Genomic DNA, 21,400 nt, shown 5'->3' with positions numbered 1-21,400 from the left:
AATGTCTCAGCCCCTTCCCCTATATCCACAGTAGAAGGGATTTAATCAAATCTTTATAGAAAGAATTTATTAAAAGAAAAACAAGAAAATACAGAATCTCTCTGAGTCCAAGCTGGCCACTCATAGGGTATAACCTTGCTAAGTTCTGGAGAGAATCCTCTCTCTTTCTCAGTACAACGATACAGGTAGAATTAAGAATAATCAATAACAAACACACAGAATTGCAAGCATAGGATTATTAGGTGAGGACACAAAGTATCTTTCTAATACTCACTATCTTGACTAGAAGAAATTAGTTCAGAAAGGTGGAAGCTGGTAGACTTGATTAAAACATCTGGACTCTTGTAACTCCAAACGGCCAAAGACAACACCCCCCCCAAACAGAGGGAAAAAGTTCCCTCCTAGGAGTTTCAAATTCTCTTCCCTGATTGGTCCTCAGGTCAGGTGCCCACCAGGTACTATGCTTTAACCCTTTACTAACTATTCATGACAAACACTTATCCAAATTCTGAGGTGGTACAGGAACATTTTGTCCTATGTGGAATGCATGTCAAGGAAGTTGGAGGCATGTTGTCCACACACCCTTTTAACTATAGTGTGAATGACACCTAAGTTGGATCATGCCATAAACCAGCAGTGTTACGCCATAGCCTACTACAGCTAAAAGACTATGTGTGACAGGCCTCTAACTTCACAGACATACAGGATATGCCACAAAATGCTGCAAATCTTACAACTTCTCATTAGACAGGTACCATATATTGTACTGCTGGCCTCCATCATTCAGTGTGGATTTTCCTATCCTTCATATTACACTGTTATCAGGGCTGGTGCAACCTATTAGGCGACCTAGGTGGTCACCTAGAGTGCTAGGATTTGGGGGGTGGCATTTTCTTCGGCAGTGACTGCGGTGGCCGGATCTTCGGCTGCCCCAGTCGCCGCTGGCATTTAGATGGAGGGAGCTGGGGCGGGGGGGGGGCGCAGGGAGGGCCGCCTGCAGCAAGTAAGGGGGGGTGGGCGGCACACAGGGGAACTCCCCGCCCCAGCTCACCTCTGCCCCACCTCCTCCCCGAGCACCCCATGACTGCTTCACTTCTCCCGCCTCCCAGGCTTGCGGCGCCTAAGCTGATTGGCGCCGCAAGCCTGGGAGGCGGGAGAAGTGAAGTGGCGATGGCGTGCTCAGGGGTGAGCTGGGGCGTGGGGAGGTGCCTCAGGGCGGGAGGGGTGGGGAGCTGCTGTGGGGGGGATCACAGGGCAGAAGGGGGGAGCTGCCGTGGGGGGGGCTGCCTCAGGGTGGAGGGGGGAGCTGCTGCTGGGGGGGGGGTGCCTCAGGGCAGGGGCTCGGGGACGGGGGAGGGCACAAGGTGGAAGTTTCGCCTAGGGCGCGAAACATCCTTGCACCAGCCCTGACTGTTATAGACAGACTTCCAATTACATGTTTTTAGCTGATTTTTGTGACATAATTTTTGCTAAATTCTGCCTGTAATACTCTAATAATCATTGGGAATACCCATTAGAACCCTGATCTTGCAGCACAAACATAAATGTGCTTCAGGAATTATCAGTTATCAAGAATATCAATGTACTTTCATATAAAAATGACTGTGGATATCATTCCATGTTGAAGCCAGAAAGGAGAACTCTGAATTTACACACAAGAAAAGTTTCAATTTAGCTTTAGAAGCAATTAACAATGATACGGAGATGTTTTACAAGTAGAGAGCTGCAAGTGCCTCACTTAGCCACATCTGCACATCTTTATGAAAAGACAATCTAGTACTGTCAAATTTCTTCCATTATAGTGAGCAGAGAAGTACAAAACTGTCAGATTGTCTGCTTTTGTCCCTCCCAACAGAAATTATTAGAGTTTGTCCAAAAAATGTTGATAGTTGTTTTCATTGAAAATTGGGGGTTAGTTGAAAACAATTTTTTTGAAAAAAAAATTCAAAACAAAATTTTGGGAAAAATGAAAATTGTCACAAAAAATGCAGTAAAACAAAATCTTATTTTTTCAAAATTTTGTGCAGGGAAAAAAAGATTAGTTTCAACAACTTCTAGGCATCACATGGACCCTGTATGTAAAATTAACAGCTGCTATCTAACCAGATTCTTATCTGGATCACATTCTAAACTTTCACACTGGCCACTGCTGGAGTGGCTCTTTTGCAGTCAGCTGCACCAGCCGCTGCTCTGGCGGCCCCTAGCAGCTGGCCCTCAAGAACACCTGAGCAGCGGCTGATGTGGCTGGCCCCGGGGCCCGCCTGACCAGCAGTCTCGGGGGTGGCAGGAGCAGCCACAGCTCAGTGGCTCCAAGCAGATATCTCAGGGTGGCCTGAGCAGCAGCTGGACCCTGTTGTGGCCGGAGCAGCCGCTGGCCCCCGGGACTTCCCTCCCCTCCATAGTAGTTACATATTATATAAACATATTAAGAAAGAAGATATCAACTGTAGCTGATCATGGAGTCAAAGCCTGCAAATAGAGGCAGTGGTGTCAACTTCTCTCTTTAACTTCTGTAACTGAGTTTAATTCTCCTGTCTCACTCATTTTTAGAGATCTCATTTCAAATTCTTTGCAAACTGACTTGACAGACACAAAGAGAAAAGTTTTTTTGCCAGCAGCACTAGATGTTCTCATTATAAGGATAAATCTTAATCAACTAACATTCTCCCAGCAAAAAATTTTTCTAAGGGAAGTTGGAGGAAAGAAAGATCCCACATCCAGAAGTATGTAAAGGTCGGGAAACTACTAGAAAACCTTATATGTCTGCAGAAGAGAACAAAATGTTTAGAAACCTGTTTCACTGTAGTTAGCATGTGTAGCACTGTTTGTTAGCTTGCTGATCCCACTGCAACAGTTTGATGAGGATTGTGTACAAAGGGTAAGAAAGTTTGTCTCCTCCATCGATGTTCCATCTTTTCCCCTTGGTGCTGGAATGACTATTTCCTAACACTAATTGCGAGTGCATTAGCACCAGGAGCCTGAAATCACTGGTAGAAGAAATTGCAACCCCTCAGGTAACAGGATTAATGTGGATCAAAAGGGATAATAAATAATAATCGTATTTTAGGCAGTTAAAAAAAACCACTTTCCAAAAAGCATTTAACACATTACAATTTATGCTGGCCAAAATGGAGAATAGTACACTTTAAACATGACATGTAGTCATCTTTGAGCAAGGGGTTGGACTAGATGACCTCCTGAGGTCCCTTCCAACCCTGAGATTCTATGATTCTATGATTCTGTGATCTGTGTCATAAGGAACTAAGCAGGCACACTTAACTTCATTGGAAAAGGATGCTAATTTGCAAATTAATTAATGTTAATTTTCTAGATCAGAAATGAATATTTAATTCAAATCTCTTGTTCAACAAACTTTAATTGTTTAATTTTATGGTTTAAATTATGTTAGTATGAGCATATTTCTGTTTGTTAGAAAGGACAAACTACTGGCACAGGCAGAATTTTTTCTATTCTATTTTCCTCAACCTTGGGCTTCTTCTGAGCAAAAATGGGTAAAATCACACTGAATTTTGTAATGATTTATTATATGAAAAAACATACAATAGGAACTGAAATCAGGGTTTAAAATAAGGGGGATAGTGGATGCAAAACAAATGCCCACTGTAGAAATGTTGCCCCAGATCCTCAGGTACTTTAATCTAGCATAGCTCCATTGAAAGATTTAAATAAAATGAAGATTTTGCATTTTCATCAGAATGAAAGATTTAAGAGAAACAAAGAATTATTGTCCATACTAGTTAGGGTTGCCAACTTTCTAATCGCAGAAAACCGAACATCCTTGCCCCACTTCCTTCCTTGCCCCTTCCCTGAGTCCCTGCAGTTCTCGGCCAATGAGAGCTGCGGAGCTGGCACTCGGAGCGGGGGCAACACGCAGAGCCCCCATGGCTGTCCCTCCACCTACAAGCTGGACATGCTGACCACTTCCAGGAGCTGCGCCGAGCCAGGTAGGGAGCCTGCCAGCCCCACTGTACCAGCAGTGCCACCAAATGGACTTTTAACGGCCCAGTCAGCGGTCGATTTTTGACCAGGTGTTCCGGTCAAAAACTGGACAGTTGGCAACTCTAGTACTAGTTAACAACTGAACTATCTGAGAAAAAAATGAAGCAAAGTGACACGAACTGAGAATAAAACAAATGACTGATTATATAGTGATTCATATAAAAATGACTACTTTACTACTGCTTATAAAAAATACACACACAAAAACTACATTAAAAGAACATTAGTAAGGTTGAAAACTCAAGCAATGAAAAGTTAGGAAATGCCAGAATTCAGGTTGCTTGTGCAACCTAAACTCAACTCTCTGGTGCATGTGCATTATGATAGTCTTTAATTACATGATTACATAGTGCAGGGGTCGGCAACCTTTCAAAAGTGGTGTGCCAAGTCTTCATTTATTCACTCTAACTTAAGGTTTTGCGTGCCAGTAATACATTTTAACCCTTTTTAGAAGGTCTCTTTCTAGAAGTCTATAATATATAACTAAACTTTTGTTGTATGTAAAGTAAATAAGGTTTCAAAATGTTGAAGCTTTATTTAAAATTAAATTTAAAATGCAGAGCCACCCGGACCGGTGGCCAGGACCCAGGCAGTTTGAGTGCCACTGAAAATCAGCTCGCTGACTGGGCCGCTAAAAGTCCAGTCGGCAACGCAGCGGGGCTAAGGCCTTGCCTGACCTGACTGCATGTGGTTCCCGGAAGTGACCAGCATGTCCAGCTCCTAGGTGCAGGGGCAGCCATGGGGGTTCCGCATGCCACCTCTGCCGCAAATGCCAGCTCCACAGCTCCCACTGGCTGAGAATCACGGCAATGGGAGCTGCGGAGGCAGTGCGCGTGGGCAGTGTGCAGAGCCCCCTGGCTCTTCTGCCTAGGAGCCAGACATGCCAGTCATTTTTGGGAACCACCTGAGGTAAGTGCCACCTGGCCCGCACCCCTCACCCCCTCCCACACCCAAACTCCCAGCCCTGAGCTCCCTCCCGCACACCAACTCCCTCACATAGCCCGAACCCCATACTCCCTCCTGCACGCCAAACCTCTCGGCCCCATCCCAGAGCCCCCTCTCATGCTCCAAACTCCCCTGCCCCAGCCCTGAGCTCCCTCCCACACCCCAAACACCTCATCCTCAGCCCCACCCCAGAGTCTGCACTCCCAGCCCAAGCCCACAGCCCCTCCTGCACCCCAGCCGCCTGCCCCAGCCCTGAGCCTCCTCCCACACTCCAAATCCCTCGACCCCAGACCAGAGTCCCCTGTTGCACCCCAAGCCCCTCATACTCACCCCAACCCCTGGCCCGGTGAAAGTGAGTGAGAGTGGCAGGAGAGCAAGCGATGGAGGGAGGGGGATGGAGTGAGCGGGGGGGAGGAGTGAGACCTTAGGGAAGAGATGGGTCCTCAGGGAAGGGGGAGGGCAAGGGTGTTTGGTTTTGTGCAATTAGAAAGTTGGCAACCCTAATTTCCATTGATGATACTCAAAATTTACAGATAGGCAAAGTAAGAAAATGATCCGTAAGAACTTCTTAGTTTGATTTAAGGGTATTTATTTTGTATATTTTGGCATGTAATGTTGATACTTTGTGTTTTAACGGTTATAAAGCTTTAACTTCTTTAATCTCAATCTTTACTATCATTCTGTCCTCCTCTATTGTCTGATCCTGTTTAATTTCCTCCACCGTGAACATTTAAATCTGCAAAAATAAAGAAAAATGCTTAAAATGCATAATTTCATGCAACTATGAAAATTTAAATAAAAATAAAAATTCTTTAAAATAAGCATTGATATTATCCACTGAAATTATAAAAAAAGGAAAAAAAATCAAATTCTGCCAAGCCTAGATATAAACCACTTGAAGGAGTCAAGGGAAGCTGGCTGTATTTTAAAGAAACCTTGTTGAGGTTGCAGGAACAAACCATCCCGATGTGTAGGAAGAAAAGTAAATATGGCAGGTGACCAGCTTGGCTCAACAGTGAAATCCTTGCTCATCTTAAACACAAAAAAACAGCTTACAAAAAGTGGAAGATTGGACAAATAACCAGGAAGGAGTATAAAAGTATTGCTCAGGCATGCAGGAGTGAAATTAGGAAGGCCAAATCACACTTGGAGTTGCAGCTAGCCGGAGATGTTAGGAGTAACAAGAAAGGTTTCTTCAGGTATGTTAGCAGCAAGAAGAAAGTCAAGGAAAGTGTGGGCCCTTGCTGAATGAGGGAGGGAACCTAGTGACAGAGGATATGGAGAAAGCTAGTGTACTCAATGCTTTTTTTGCCTCTGTCTTCACAGACAAGGTCAGCTCCCAGACAGCTGCACTCTGCAGCACGGTATGGGGAGGAGGTGACCAGCTCTCTGTGGAGAAAGAAGTAGTTCGGGACTATTTAGAAAAGCTGGACGAGCACAAGTCCATGGGGCCGGATGCGCTGCATCCGAGGGGGCTCAAGGAGTTGGCCGGTGAGATTGCAGAGCCATTGGCCATTATCTTTGAAAAATCATGGCGATCGGGGGAGGTCCCGGATGACTGGAAAAAGGCTAATGTAGTGCCCATCTTTAAAAAAGGGAAGAAGGAAGATCCAGGGAACTACAGGCCAGTCAGTCTCACCTCAGTCCCTGGAAAAATCATGGAACAGGTCCTCAAGGAATCAATTCTGAACCACTTAAAGGAGGGGAAAGTGATCAGTAACAGTCAGCATGGATTCACCAAGGGCAAGTCATGCCTGACTAATCTAATTGCCTTCTATGATGAGATAACCGGCTCTGTGGATGAAGGGAAAGCAGTGGATGTGCTATTTCTGGACTTTAGAAAAGCTTTTGATACAGTCTCCCACAGTATTCTTGCCAGCAAGTTAAAGAAGTATGGGCTGGATGAATGGACGGTAAGGTGGATAGAAAACTGGCTAGATGGTCGGGCTCAGCGGCTAGTGATCAATGGTTCCATGTCTAGTTGGCAGCCGGTATCAAGTGGAGTGCCCCAAGGGTTGGTGCTGGGGCCGGTTTTATTCAATATCTTCATTAACGATCTGGAGGATGGTGTGGACTGCACCCTTAGCAAGTTTGCAGATGACACTAAACTGGGAGGAGTGGTTGATACGCTGGAGGGTAGGGCTAGGATACAGAGGGACCTAGACAAATTAGAGGATTGGGCCAAAAGAAATATAATGAGGTTCAACAAGGACAAGTGCAGAGTCCTGCACTTAGGACGGAAGAATCCCATGCACTGCTACAGACTAGGGACCGAATGGCTGGGCAGCAGTTCTGCAGAAAAGGACCTAGGGGTTACGGTGGATGAAAAGCTGAATATGAGTCTACAGTGTGCCCTTGTTGCCAAGAAGGCTAATGGCATTTTGGGTTGTATAAGTAGGGGCATTTCCAGCAGATCGAGGGACGTGATCATTCTCCTCTACTCAGCACTGGTGAGGCCTCATTTGGAGTACTGTGCCCAGTTTTGGGCTCCACACTACAAGAAGCATGTGGATAAATTGGAGAGAGTCCAGCGGAGGGCAACAAAAATGATTAGGGGGCTGGAACACATGACTTATGAGGAGAGGCTGAGGGAACTGGGATTGTTTAGCCTGCAGAAGAGAAGAAGGAGCGGGGATTTGATAGCTGCTTTCAACTACGTGAAAGGGGGTTCCGAAGATGATGGATCTAGACTGTTCTCAGTGGTAGAAGATGACAGAACAAGGAGTAATGGTCTCAAGTTGCAGGGGGGGAGGTTTACGTTGGATATTAGGAAAAACTTTTTCACTAGTAGGTGAAGAACTGGAATGGGTTACCTAGGGAGGTGGTGGAATCTCCTTCCTTAGAGGTTTTTAAGGTCAGGCTTGACAAAGCCCTGGCTGGGATGATTTAGTTGGGTTTGGTCCTGCTTTGAGCAGGGGGTTGGACTAGATGACCTCCTGAGGTCCCTTCCAACCCTGATATTCTATGATTCTATGAATGTATGGCTTTAAAATGGAAGGAAGGAAAAACAAACAGATATTCACCTATACAAATCTGTCATCATGTGCTTCTATAACATACATATGGTTCAGAAAAGTACATGGCAAAACAAACTGGGGGGAAATCAAAATGAATGTGTTGTATGTATATAGAACTGAGGTTTTTATTATTGTCATCGTGGTGTACAATTTTGCAACCTTTTTTTTTTGGATGATCTAAAAAGTATGTGTGTGTTTTTTTTTTAATCTAGCTTTAATATTACATTTAGGTTCAGAAACCAAGTCTTACAAAGTCAGGAAATAAAGAAATACAATTGAATGGTCCTGATTTATATACATTTATAATCTTTGCTAAAATAAGAAAATAATAGTACTGATGAATCCATAACTATTAAATATAAAAACTATTTTAACTATTTTAACTATGCAAACTAAAATAATGAAGTTGACTTGGAAAAAAAACAAACAAAGGAAATCAGCAACCATTTGAAATAAAGAAAGATAAATGTGACAAGTGACTTTCATGCTTCACAAAATTTGAGTACTTAAAGAGAGTGGAATTTGAAAGCAAATGTTGCAAAAATGCACATCTGAAAAGCGTTTTAGTGCTTTCCATTCAACATTTCAGACAGTACTGTACTTTGAGAAGTAATGAAAAAAGGTAACATGTTATTCCTCATTGATTTTGGTAAATGAGCACAGTATATTTAGTGATAGAAATACTGTGCTAATCATTTGTAAGCTCTGTTTTTTTATGTATTGTGAAAATGGAGAGATGAAAGCACTGTCAGTTATCTAATGTATGATGTGACATACTCCGTGAATAGTGAAGTTTTAATAGATGTAATCATTCTATTAGATGATATTTAAAATATTGGGCCCTCAATACAAGTACAATCTCTGTTTCAAAAGAGAAGGTGATGAAACAAACACAATAATAGGACCAAGTTTACATGTTATTTCTGATCTGCTATCAGGCTTTTTTTTTTATTAAACACAACAGTAGGAAAGTAGTGTTCCATACTGTTGTGTAAAATCTGTCTGTTATTTGACTATACATATAGAGTGCATATTTTAAGGAATATGCACAAAGAGACCGAGGTGAGATTGAGCATTTAACACTATATTTCCTGGTATTTGATTAACTTGTTTCTCAACCTTAATGGTGCCTTAGTACTATTTTTTTCAAATTATTAATATGTCTACAGGCCTTTGATTTAATATGTTACAGTAAGCCATTTATTTTTAGAATTATTATGGTATGTTGGGTGACCCAGAACAATGAGCAAAGCCAAACTTTGAAGTTCTTCCTTCTCAGTTGAGTAGCAATTTCAATAAAAAAAAGTGTGTTCATAAAGCTCATGTGGGTGTTTCATCAACACAGTCTGTTGTAATATTTTCAAAAGTTGCATGATCTTCTCTGTATGCAGCTGAAAATGTGGTTCTCCTCTAAAAAAAAAAAGTCTGTGTAAAGCAGAAACCTTCTTACTCAAGAGACCTGCTGATCTCCTCAGATATCCTCAGTGTGCTGACTAAAATACATATTTACTACACTTCTTGTAGCACTGCATAGCTACCAGAGTTCTGGAAGAATGAGCTGGGTCTTTTCTGGCGCACACGTCATTAACAAAAATTCTGTTAAGTTCTACTCACAGAATAATTTATTGTTGGAGATGCAAGAGCCAGAAAGTGAGACAGATTCATGTTACCAATCTGCCTGGGGCCACAGGATCTTTAGGGGAGGAGATGAAGGAGCACACCAAGTGTTTAAAGTTTAAAGCTTTATTAACCAAACAACCGCAGTGAGTGCTGGGTGTGACCCACATCACTCAGAGGAAGGAAGGAAGCGTTAGTGCCCGAGCCCTAACCTACTTTCATACTTACACACGCACAACCCAAGGCTAGCCAAGCCTGGGTGTAACGCAAGAAAAAAAGAGGGGGAAGTGTAGACAAGAGTTCTGCCCTGTGCACAGGTTAGGGTCCGCTGTAGACTTGCTTCAGCTCTTAGGAGGGTTTTAAGCCCTGGGTTCTTCCAGGGGCGTTTTTGTCCAGGGACCCTTGTCCCCCATGTTCTCGGTACCAGTCCGAACCAGCCTTCCATGGCTCCCTTAGTTTCCCCAAAACACACCGGTCTCAGGGCTATGAGACTGTTGTTTTTCAACTCACTGACCTTCACAGTCTTACAAGTTTTGTACCCCTTCAGTTCTGTCTGGCTCACTTCTCCTTTCTCACAGCTGGCCAGGGTTGAGACACAGGCTTCTGGCTGTTTGGCAACAGAGAGCTTGTTTGTGTATGGTGGCCTTGGGATGAAGTTTCCTTCCTTATCTTCAGGCCTAGCTGGATTGTTGAGTTAACCTGTTGCTTTCTCCGTTCCTCCCCTTTTGGCCTCTTGTAACCTGCAAAGGAATCTTCCACTCCACACTCACACCTTCAACCCTTCCCCAGATACTTTCCAAGGCATATAAGGCATTTGCAATATACAATGCTGGTGCTTACCATGGGGACCCCAAGGCGCGGGGGGGCATTTTATTGTGACAAAAGGACTCTGCTTGTCTCTCAGATTGAAGACTGAGTTTGCAATGTAAGTACTTTGAAAAAAAATCGTATAAACTGAGCAGATTTGGTCTGCAAATCATTGAGTCAATAAATGCTGTTCTTACACAGTCGCTGTTCAAATGAGAACTGCACTTGAAAAGTGACTCCTTGGAGTGTCATAGTTGCCAGTATTCCTCTTTTGGCTGGGACAGTCAGTCACTTTCCCTCTATTTCAAGGGTCCTGGTTAGTTGCTGTTCTGGCCTGGAGATCAAGAATTGTGTAATGTTTTCACTATAATTCTTCCAACCAGATTCTAGGAGATTAAATGCCTGATTCTCTGTTACCCTACACTGGTGCAAAGTGGCTGTAAATCAAAGTGCTTCCAAATCCAAAATGGAAATCCATATTTTAATTTATGTTCTTGTGGAAAATATTTTGTTAAAAATGAGGAGCCCACTTTTGAGAAAAGACTCGATTTTAGCAAGCGTATACAGTGACAAATTTTGCCTGTATTGCAAAATATCACTGGCAGAAGGGAATATGAAAATTTGAATTCACCTTTCAGTTGCAAATGCTAATGTGATTTAGAGTTCATTAATTTGAGTCATGAATAAAGAACATGGCATACCAAAGGGCACAGTGTAAGTCATATATTTAGATCTTAACTGGAAGTTTCTCTGTGTTCTTTGGAGACATTTAACATGGATATTTCTCTATAATTACAGTGTTGATGTGCCATAAAATCCTGAAGTTTGTGATTAACAGATTTGTACCCATAATTTACCCCAGACACCCTTCTCCCCCTACAAACATATACATCATAAAATAAATATATGCCCACAAAGAGAGGGTGAGATATAAGGGAGAATGTCTAAGTGCTGAATATTGGTAGTGTTGTGAAGATTAGATATAAAATCAATCTTTATCAGTTTTATTACATTCTGAAGAAGCTACACAATACAGTATGGATAGGTCTTAAATTAATAAATAAAAGTCCAGATTTGAGGAGTTTTCTGCACATTATATGGAATAATTAAAAGTTAAGGAAAGTTAATTTTGGATGTATTAAATAGTGTAAAACACTTACTATACAGTAGACATCTATCGCTCAATAAACTAGAGGATGTATAATGTTTGTTGTTTCTTAGGTGTTGACAAATCCAGGTCTTGCAATAGTTTGAATTTATCTGTCCTGCCCTTAGTTCAGCTGTTGCCCTTAGGAGCACATGAGTGCATACAAATGAAATAAACATCTGAAGAAAAAAAAACAGAAATAGAATTCGTTTGCAATCTGAGAGGAGAATAATATTAATTTGAACTGCAAATAAAGTTGTATTTTTTTTGTAAAATAGATAGGCTTTTAACTTTAAACCTGGACTTTTGCTTGAGAGAAATTGAGAATCAATTTTAGCATCCATGAGATAACATATGCAGAACTGTATGCTGTGTAAGATAAGAGGATTGTTACTATGAACATAGTTTTATTGTAATTATATCATTTTACATTTTTCATAACCATAGTATTGTTTCCCTGCAGCATAATTTTTCAAACCCTAACAATAATTAACCTGATAGCTGAAAGTATGGTAGATTAATTTATGTAGTGACTTTCTTAAATTCTATCTTTACACTTTCTTTGTCAAGCTATTTCATCATACTGCCAATAATAATAGAAGTGTATCTGGAGTGGCTGAGGAATAGGGCTGCCAACTTTCTAGTCTCTCAAAACTGAACACCCTGCCCCTGCCCCTTCCCCAAGTCCCTGCCCCTTCCCTGAGGCCCTGTGCACTACATTCTTCCTCCCTTGGTGGCTTGCTCTCCCCCATCCTCACTCACTTTCACTGGGCTGGAGCAGGGGGTTGGGGTGCAGAGCTCTGGGGAGGGGCCAGGAATGAGAGGTTTGGGGTACAGAAGGGAGCTCTGGGTTTGGGGGGCTCAAGGCTGGGGACTTACCTCAGGCAGCTCCTGGTCAGTGGTGTGTGCGGGGGTGTGTGCGCTAAGGCGGGCTGCCTGACTGTCCGGGCATCTTGCTGCATGTGCCCTGGAAGCAACTAACAGATCTGGGTCCTGGGGGAAGGGGGAGTCAGGAGGCTCCACACGCTACTCACCCATAGGCACTGCTTCCTCAGCTCCCATTGGCTGAACCCGGCCAATGGGAGTGCAGAGCTGGTGCTCCAGATGAGGGCAGTGCGTGGAGCACTGTGGCCCCCCCACATAGGAGCCAGACCTGCTGGCCAATTCCAGGGTGCAACATGGAGCCAGAACAGGCAGGGACTAGCCTGCCTTAGTGCTGCAGCACCACTGACTGGACTTTTAATGGCCCGGTGGGCGATGCTCACCGGAGCCACTAGGGTCCCCTTTCAACCAGGTGTTGCGGTCAAAAACTAGACACCTGGTCACCCTACTCATGAATGTGAGTGGCAACCTCAGGGCAGACACCAGGTCACAAACCCAAAAGAGGTTGTGAATTCTATACTTCATCAACCAAGTGTCAAATATGAACTCCTCAAGCACGGTAACAGCCTTAACCTGGAGTCACAGACAGTCCCCTTGTGTACTAAGACTATCTTGCCATCCCGGCAAACTTGCTGTTGTGATAGATGGTCCCTTACACAAAAAAGGACAATATTCAGGTTACTCTCAGTACCAAAGGACCAGTCACTTACAATTGAACTGGGGTATCTCAGATCTCACACCAAAGACAACACTTGTAGCCAATCCTATAGTAAACTAAAGGTTTATTAACTAGGAGAAAAATGAGCAATTTACAAGGTTAAAGCAGGTAAACCGACATACAAATGAGAGTCTTAGGTTTAAAAAAATAGAAACTGCTATAGCATGCAAGCTCTCCTTTTAGGGCTAACCCAAGCTAAACAGCCAGGAATCCCTTGCTTATGCTTAGAAATTTTGCCCTTTTGCTCAAGTCCAAGCAGCATAAAGATAACAATTTCTTCTGGACAGGGATTTTTAGTCCCTTCCCCCAGCACTTGAGCTGATGGGAAGAATGTTTGTGCACATCTCTTCTTCATGGGTGTTGGGGGAGCAATCAAAATATTTTGTTCTTTGATGTTCCTTGATGAAGCATAAGCAAATTTGAGATGAAAGGATCAGGTCCAAAAGCCCTTTATACATTTTCTGGGCAGCCTTTTGACAGCACCAGTCCTCGGGTGAACAATAGTGTCTTTGAAATAACCTCCTATTTCCTAAACATCACCGGTAATTAGCTACATGGATTAACATAAGAATTGCCTATTTCCCACCATTTGCAGGTTGTTTGCTATAGACTTGCAGGAGAAAAAGACAGTGATATTACTACATATACCGTTCATTTAAATGTTAACCTCTTCTTTTGATCTCGGAATTAACGGAATATAGCAATAGGCAGAAAATGTTTGGTTACATTGTTAACCTCTAACAATATATATGTAAACACACAAAAACACACACATTATCTAGTAATGTCTCTAAAAGTTGAATCTGGGTCAATTAGCCTGCTAGTTGGGTAACCCTTTCTAGCCCTTACAATTACCTTACAACCTGGGATACAGATATCGTAAGTGAGATGAATGCATGCAGCAACTTGTAAGCATTTCATAAGGTCTAAATGCTACACATTTTTATAAATCTCTAATACTTGGTCTGCCAGAGACACAGTTATCACACCAAATAACTGTTTAAATATTCCATGGCTTTAACCAGTTAGAATATGAATCTTGTTTTTATGATTCGGAGTCTTTCATTTTTTGTAATATATAATATGATATGATATATCTTGATGGCATACATATATCATGATATATATTTATGATTCAGTCTACCATTTTTTGTAATTGTTTATATATAAAATATAAAAATCAAAAAAGCTATCAGCACTGGAAAAATCAATATTTGTATCTTTGTATATGAGAAAAATGTATATTTATACAAAGCATGATCAGGAATATTCCTTAGACAAGTGTTGAGAAATGCTAATGAAATTTCAGTTTATGTTAATGTTTGCAATGCCAGCTGACTATGTTCTGGCTGATGTCCAACATAGATGGAGAACAGTTTTTTGTTGTTCAATAAAACATGATACACTCTTGGGCCTAATGACAATAGCTTAATATTGGAGCAAATAATGTCCCAATTTGAGTTAGATAATTAGGTATTGTGGCAAGATGGCTGATGTTAGTATGGTGAAGAGGTGGGCAAACTACAGCCCATGGGCCACATCTGGCCCGCAGGACCGTCCTGCCCAGCCCCCGAGCTCCTGGCCTGGGAGGCTAGCCCCCAGCCCCTCCCCTGCTCTCCGCCCTCCCCCACAGCCTCAGCTCACCCCATCACCAGTGCAATGCTCTGGATGGCAGGGTTGTGAGCTCTTGGAGCAGCACAGCTGCAGAGCTCAGCCTGACCCAGTGCTCTGTGCTGCACAGTGGCAGCAGCATGGCCCAGCTCCAGCACCGCCGGTCACCAGTGCTCCAGGCACCACAGTGAGGGGACAGAGAGCAGCAGGGGAGTTGGATAGAGGGCAGGGGAATTGGGGGTGGTCAGGGGCAGGAGTGTGGATAGGGGTCAGGGAGGGAACAGGGGGTTGAATAGGGGCAGGAATCCCAAGGGGGCAGTCAGGAAGGAGGATGGGTTCCAGGAGCAGTCAAGGGACAGGGAGAAGGGGTGGTTGGATGGGGCAGGAGTCCCAGGGGAGCCATCAAGAATGAGAGGAGGCATTAGATGGGGCAGCAGGGGTCCAGTGGCAATAGGGGACATGGAGCAGGGGTGTGTGAATGGGGCAGGAGTCTGGGGGGGGAGGGGGAGGAAGCAGATAGGAGGTGGAGGCCAGGCCACAACCCCCTCCCCTATCCAGCTCTCCATACAATTTACAAAACCCAATCATAGAATCTCAGGGTTGGAAGGGACCTCAGGAGGTCATCTAGTCCAACCCCGTGCTCAAAGCAGGACCAAACCTGCTCAAAGCAGGACCAATGCAGCTCTCAGGCCAAAAAGTTTGCCCACCCCTGGTATAGCAGGTCCTACACTTTTCTTGGCAGTGGGGGGAGGACTAAGACACTACCCCTTGCCCTGCTCTTGGAGCACTAAGGTCCCTGCTAGTGGCCCAGGAAGGTGGTAGAGAAGGGAAGCAGGGGAAGGGTATGGGTTTGCTCCTCACTCTGAGCCCCAGCCCTCTCAACCCCTGCAGGTTCTTACCCTCTTCTCCCTTGGGTGGGGTACCTTCAGTCCTTAGACACTGGGGCAGGGTCTCCCTTACTTCAGTTCTCTGGGTTTTCAAATCTTACAGCATACCTCCCAGCTCCAGTCCTTCCTCCCCTGACTGCTTGAAGCAAGGGGGTTTATTAGGTTCCTGACAGGGACTTAATTGACTACAGGTGCTTCTATTAACCTGTAGCAACCCTCCCTAGTCTACAGGGAACCATACCTTAATTAGCCTAGGGTTTATATATTTCCCCTTTACCACCCTCCCACTGCTTCCTGGTCCCCCTGTATCACAGTATGCATAAACTCTCTATTGTAAATACTTTTAGATACTACATATGTTTGTATATAAATAATAATACACATTGGCTAATTTTTGTAGCAAAATTTGAAAGACATGGTGGCAACAGTTGAGCTGGGATATTATTTGCAAGTTGTGCCTTTCATCACTGCTATAAGTTATCCCGTTGGAATGTGGTTTGATTCAGAAATCAGCCCCTGAATGTGAATTTAATTTTGTGAAAAGAGCTGCTGTGACAAATCTGCCTACTAGTCTTTTTTTTGCACTTACCAGATTAAGCACTGGTAATGGCAACGTAAGCTTCATCAAGCTGCCCCAATGTGTCTCAACCATAAGCATCTGCCTCTAGGAGTGAGACTGTAGTTCTGTTTCCCATTCCCATTCAATCTTTGCTCTCTACTCAGACTGTTAGTGAGAGTGCTTATTGCAATAGTCTTCTAGAAACTAAACTGAGGCCACTGACTAATTTTACACAGGTCACAAAACAGCCATTAGAAGATAAAAGCTTTCAGGAACCTATAATGGTTCTGAGCTGGTGACTTAGAAGCGAAAAGCTCAGTGTCCTAATTCCTGGAGTTATCCAGTCCCATAATTACAGTACCTGTGATATTGATCAGAACCAGTATCTCAAATCACAGTATATTATAATAATACACAAAAAACTAAATTAAAAGGATATTATTTAGGTTTCAGAATCAAGCATTCTAAAGTTAGGAAATGGCAGAATTTTGGTTGCACATGCAATCTTAATTCTGCCTCCTTGTGCATATGTGTTATGATACTCTCTTTAATTACATGATCATATAGTACTTTTTTAGCAGGGCTCCTGCCTGAGTCAGTGCATAGGATAGGTAGTGCTCATAAAATGTGGTAGCTATTCAATCTTTTCATCCTCATCATTCAGTTATTACCTTATTTACTGCAGACTTCCAAACCCTACACTGAATACAGAACTATTAATTTCCTCAAATTCTTTTCTAGGGTGCACTTCACTGTAGTCTGAGTGCCTCACAAACATCAATTAATCTCCATGGTGAGATGAGAGCATTATCTCAATTTTACAGATAGGAAAACTTAGACATTTGACTGGGGTCACACAGTGAATCAGTGGTAGAGTTAAGCTTAGTGTTCAGGTCTTCCTGATTTCCAACCCTTCTGCTCATTCCTCCAGGCCATGCTGCCCAAGTTGCTGAGCAATCACAGCTTTTTCAATTTCAGTTGCAGATGTTAAGGCTCAGCACTTCTCCATATCAAGGCCTGGATGACTCAAGTTGGGCATGCAGAAAATGAGGAACACACAATTTGTGGCCACCTGCTAAATTTTTGTCTTGTTTCTTTCTCAGCATCACACTGGAAGACTGTCAAAAGAGGCAGTAACAGAACTGAGTTCTGCTCTGTAACATTCACTTGCTTTCTTAGAAGACAATCCAACCAACTTTTCTCTTCCTGCAGGACCTGCGCTCTATGTACCTTTCAATTACTAGAGCAAATGAGACAAAGACGCTACAAACTCATTCACTGCACAGCCCTGATTCATTCCCTGAGCACCATTGATCCTGTGCACAGAATGAGACAGGGGTCCTGTAAAAAAAATCTAGTATGTGATTGTGTAATTAAACACTGTGTCATAATGCATATGCAGATATTGTATAATGAAGATACTAAACAAAACCGGCCCCAGCACCAACCCTTGGGGCACTCCACTTGATACCGGCTGCCAACTAGACATGGAGCCATTGATCACTACCTGTTGAGCCCTACGATCTAGCCAGCTTTATATCCACCTTATAGTCCATTCATCCAGCCCATACTTCTTTAACTTGCTGGCAAGAATACTGTGGGAGACCATATCAAAAGTTTTGCTAAAGTCAAGGAATAACACATCCACTGCTTTCCCCTCATCCACAGAGCCAGTTATCTCCTCATAGAAGGCAATTAGGTTAGTCAGGCATGACTTGCCCTTGGTGAATCCATGCTGACTGTTTCTGATCACTTTCCTCTCCTCTAAGTGCTTCAGAATTGATTCCTTGAGGACCTGCTCCATGATTTTTCCAGGGACTGAGGTGAGGGTGACTTGCCTGTAGTTCCCCGGATCCTCCTTCTTCCCTTTTTTAAAGATGGGAACTACATTAGCCTTTTCCCAGTCATCCGGGACCTCCCCTGATCGCCATGAGTTTTCAAAGATAATGGCCACACAGATGCAATCACATCTGCCAACTCCTTTAGCACCCTTGGATGCAGCGCATCCAGCCCCATGGACTTGTGCTCGTCAAGTTTTTTCTAAATAGTCCCGAACCACTTCTTTCTCCACAGACGGCTGGTCACCTCCTCCCCATACTGTGCTGCCCAGTGCAGCAGTCTGGGAGCTGACCTTGTCTGTGAAGACGGAGGCAAAAAAAGCATTGAATACATTAGCTTTTTCCACATCCTCTGTCACTAGGTTGCCTCCCTCATTCAGTAAGGGGCCTGCACTTTCCTTGATTTTCTTCTTGTTTCTAACATATCTGAAGAAACCCTTCTTGTTACTTTTAAAATCTCTTGCAAGCTGCAACTCCAAGTGTGATTTGGCCTTCCTGATTTCACTCCTGCATGCCTGAGCAATATTTTTATACTCCTCCCTGGTCATTTGTCCAATCTTCCACTTCTTGTAAGCTTCTTTTTTGCGTTTAAGATCAGCAAGGATTTCACTGTTAAGCCAAGCTGGTCTCCTGCCGTATTTACTATTCTTTCTACACATCGGGATGTTTTTTTCCCTGCAACCTCAATAAGGATTCTTTAAAATACAGCCAGCTCTCCTGGACTCCTTTCCCTCTCATGTTATTCTCCCAGGGGATCCTGCCCATCAGTTCCCTGAGGGAGTCAAAGTCTGCTTCCCTGAAGTCCAGGGTCCGTATTCTGCTGCTCTCCTTTCTTCCTTGTGTCAGGATCCTGAACTCGACCATCTCATGGTCACTGCCTCCCAGGTTCCAATCCACTTTTGCTTCCCCCACTAATTCTTCCCTCTTTGTGAGCAGCAGGTCTAGAAGAGTTCTGCCCCTAGTTGGTTCCTCCAGCACTTGCACCAGGAAATTGTCCCCTACACTTTCCAAAAACTTCCTGGATTGTCTGTGCACCGCTGTATTGCTCTCCCAGCAGATATCAGGGTGATTAAAGTCTCCCATGAGAACCAGGGCCTGTGATCTAGTAACTTCTGCTAGTTGCCAGAAGAAAGCCTTGTCCACCTCATCCCCGTGGTCTGGTGGTCCGTAGCAGACTCCCACCACGACATCGCCGTTGTTGCTCACACTTCTAAACTTAATCCAGAGACTCTCAGGTTTTTCTGCAATTTCATACCAGAGCTCTGAGCAGTCATACTCCTCTCTTACATACAATGCAATGCAATCCTTAACCTCCACAGAATCCTCAGCGTTTAGCAGTCCCACTTCTTCTTTCTTTGTTTTCTTCTTATTTATCAGCTTTAGAACCTTTTACTATGGGTTTTAATTTCCTTTGCAAGGTCCAACTCTCACTTTCTCACTTTATCCCTACATGTTCTGACCTCAATAAGGTAGCTTTCCTTGCTGATCATGCCCATCTTCCACTTCTTGTAGGCTTTCTGCTTTTTCCTAATCACCTCTCTGAGATGCTTGCTCATCCAGCTTGGTCTACAACTCCTGCCTATGATTTTTTTCCCCTTTCTTGGAATGCAGGTTTCTGATAGTTTCTGCAACTATGACTTGAAGTAATTCCAGGCCTACTCCGCATTTAGATCCACAAGTTCTTCAGTCCAATCCACTTCCCTAACTCATTTCCTTAATTTTTTAAAGTTGGCCCTTTTGAAATAAAAAACCCTAGTCACAGATCTATTTTTGTTTAGCCTTCCATTTGGTTTGAACTGAATTAGCTCATGATCGCTCGAACCAAGGTTGTCCCCTACAACTATTTCTTCTATGAGGTCTTCACTACTCACCAAAACCAAATCTGAATAGTGAAGCACTTCTAGAGTGGACACAGTTTATATTGGCAAAGCTGCATTTTTAGCTTATTAAACACATGCATCCTGAGTGAAACAAACAATACCAGTAAAAGTACAGTTTTGCCAGCATAATGTGTCTACACTAGGGGCTTTTGCCAGCACAGTGATGCTGGGATCACATCTCTTCACTCTGACAAACACAGGTATGCTGGCAGAGAAATCTGTAGTGTAGACATAACATTCAATAGTTTTAACATTTGTTGCAGCTGGTGTCATAAGCATTCCTGTTTCCACATTCCAAAATCACTGTTATTATCCCATCTAATTAAGTGGAGAAATTATTAGACTTTGGAGGAAAAAATGTGAAGTTTGATATGTTCTTAATTTCATTTAATTGCCATTGTATTTCCCATTAATGTGGAAACAGGAACTGCCTGTGACAGCAACAGTGAGCTAGCATTCAAATGGATTCTCAGAGTTTACTGAGAGAAAATCACAGCCCAAGTACAAATATTTACTTTTTGTCAAGTTTAGTAAAGATACAGAGACATGTTACATAGTTAATATTTAGTAAGTACAACAATATTGAAAATAATTTAATAAACTAGACAACAACCACTCTTTGGGTCAGATCTTCACCTTGCATAAATTATCGTAGCTCAGTTGAAGTCAATGTACTTATCCCATATACTAGATGATGCTCTGACTCTTTAAACTCATCGTTTGGATATATCCTCTTGCTTTCTTAACACCATTAGAAGTATGTCTTTAACAGTATTTTCATAAACGTCTAGGCTTACAGATTAACATTTTATACCACTTGAAAGGTGGGATACTAAGGCTTTTCAGATGATATTCTATTCCTCATTAATTTCAGCTCAAACAGTTTTCAATATGGAAACAGTTAAAATGAGGTCAAAACTGAAGTGGGGGAAAAACAAGATGGTTATTTTAAAGTCTGACACCTTGTAAACCATGAGGCTAGGAAAAATACTATACCTTTTTAGAAAGCCAAGACACACATCTTTCTGTGGGTGGATAACATTTTATGGGCCAGAGTCTGGCCCCTGCTGAGAACCCTTTGTGCTCCTCTGGCATTTAAAAAGGACTGTTAAAGGATTGGAACAGTTCCCTGGGAAATTACCCTAGGGTACAGTAGTATAAGGCAGAGCAGACACATCAACCTTGTGGCAGATGGGCATGACAGAGGCGGAAGGAGGAGCATAGTCGTTCTCAACCACATCTTTTCTGGGATCCTCTTATCCATACTGGGAGTTCTCCCTCCCACCTTCATCTAATCAGGGCTGTCTCCCATGTAGCGATATGGGATGGGCGTGGCAGTTGGAAATTCTTGTTTTATATTTAAAAAAAATTATGCTAACAACACCATAGCCTTTAAAAATGGGTTACAGAAAACAATCATAGGACATTGTCCTTGTGAACAGAGAACCATATATGAACTTCTTTTAAATAGG

General features: G+C 43.0%; 1 protein-coding gene and 1 long non-coding RNA gene across 19 annotated transcripts in view; one reads left to right on the top strand and one right to left on the bottom strand.

Annotated features, from left to right (window-relative positions):
* RIMS2 (regulating synaptic membrane exocytosis 2) overlaps positions 1–21,400 on the top strand; it is a 799,605-nt gene that overhangs the window by 387,172 nt on the left and 391,033 nt on the right. The window lies entirely within an intron of this gene.
* LOC123363517 lies at positions 5,566–21,233 on the bottom strand. The gene is made up of 3 exons (XR_006576788.1): positions 20,925–21,233; positions 11,567–11,732; positions 5,566–5,701 (listed from the first exon to the last, which is right to left on the bottom strand). It is a non-coding gene; the product is annotated as an uncharacterized LOC123363517 (long non-coding RNA).

The sequence above is a fragment of the Mauremys mutica genome, chromosome 2, assembly GCF_020497125.1.
Source record: "Mauremys mutica isolate MM-2020 ecotype Southern chromosome 2, ASM2049712v1, whole genome shotgun sequence".
Lineage (NCBI taxonomy): Eukaryota > Metazoa > Chordata > Testudines > Geoemydidae > Mauremys > Mauremys mutica.
Note: the sequence above shows the minus strand (reverse complement) of the source record. Positions and strands in the feature narration are given on the sequence as shown.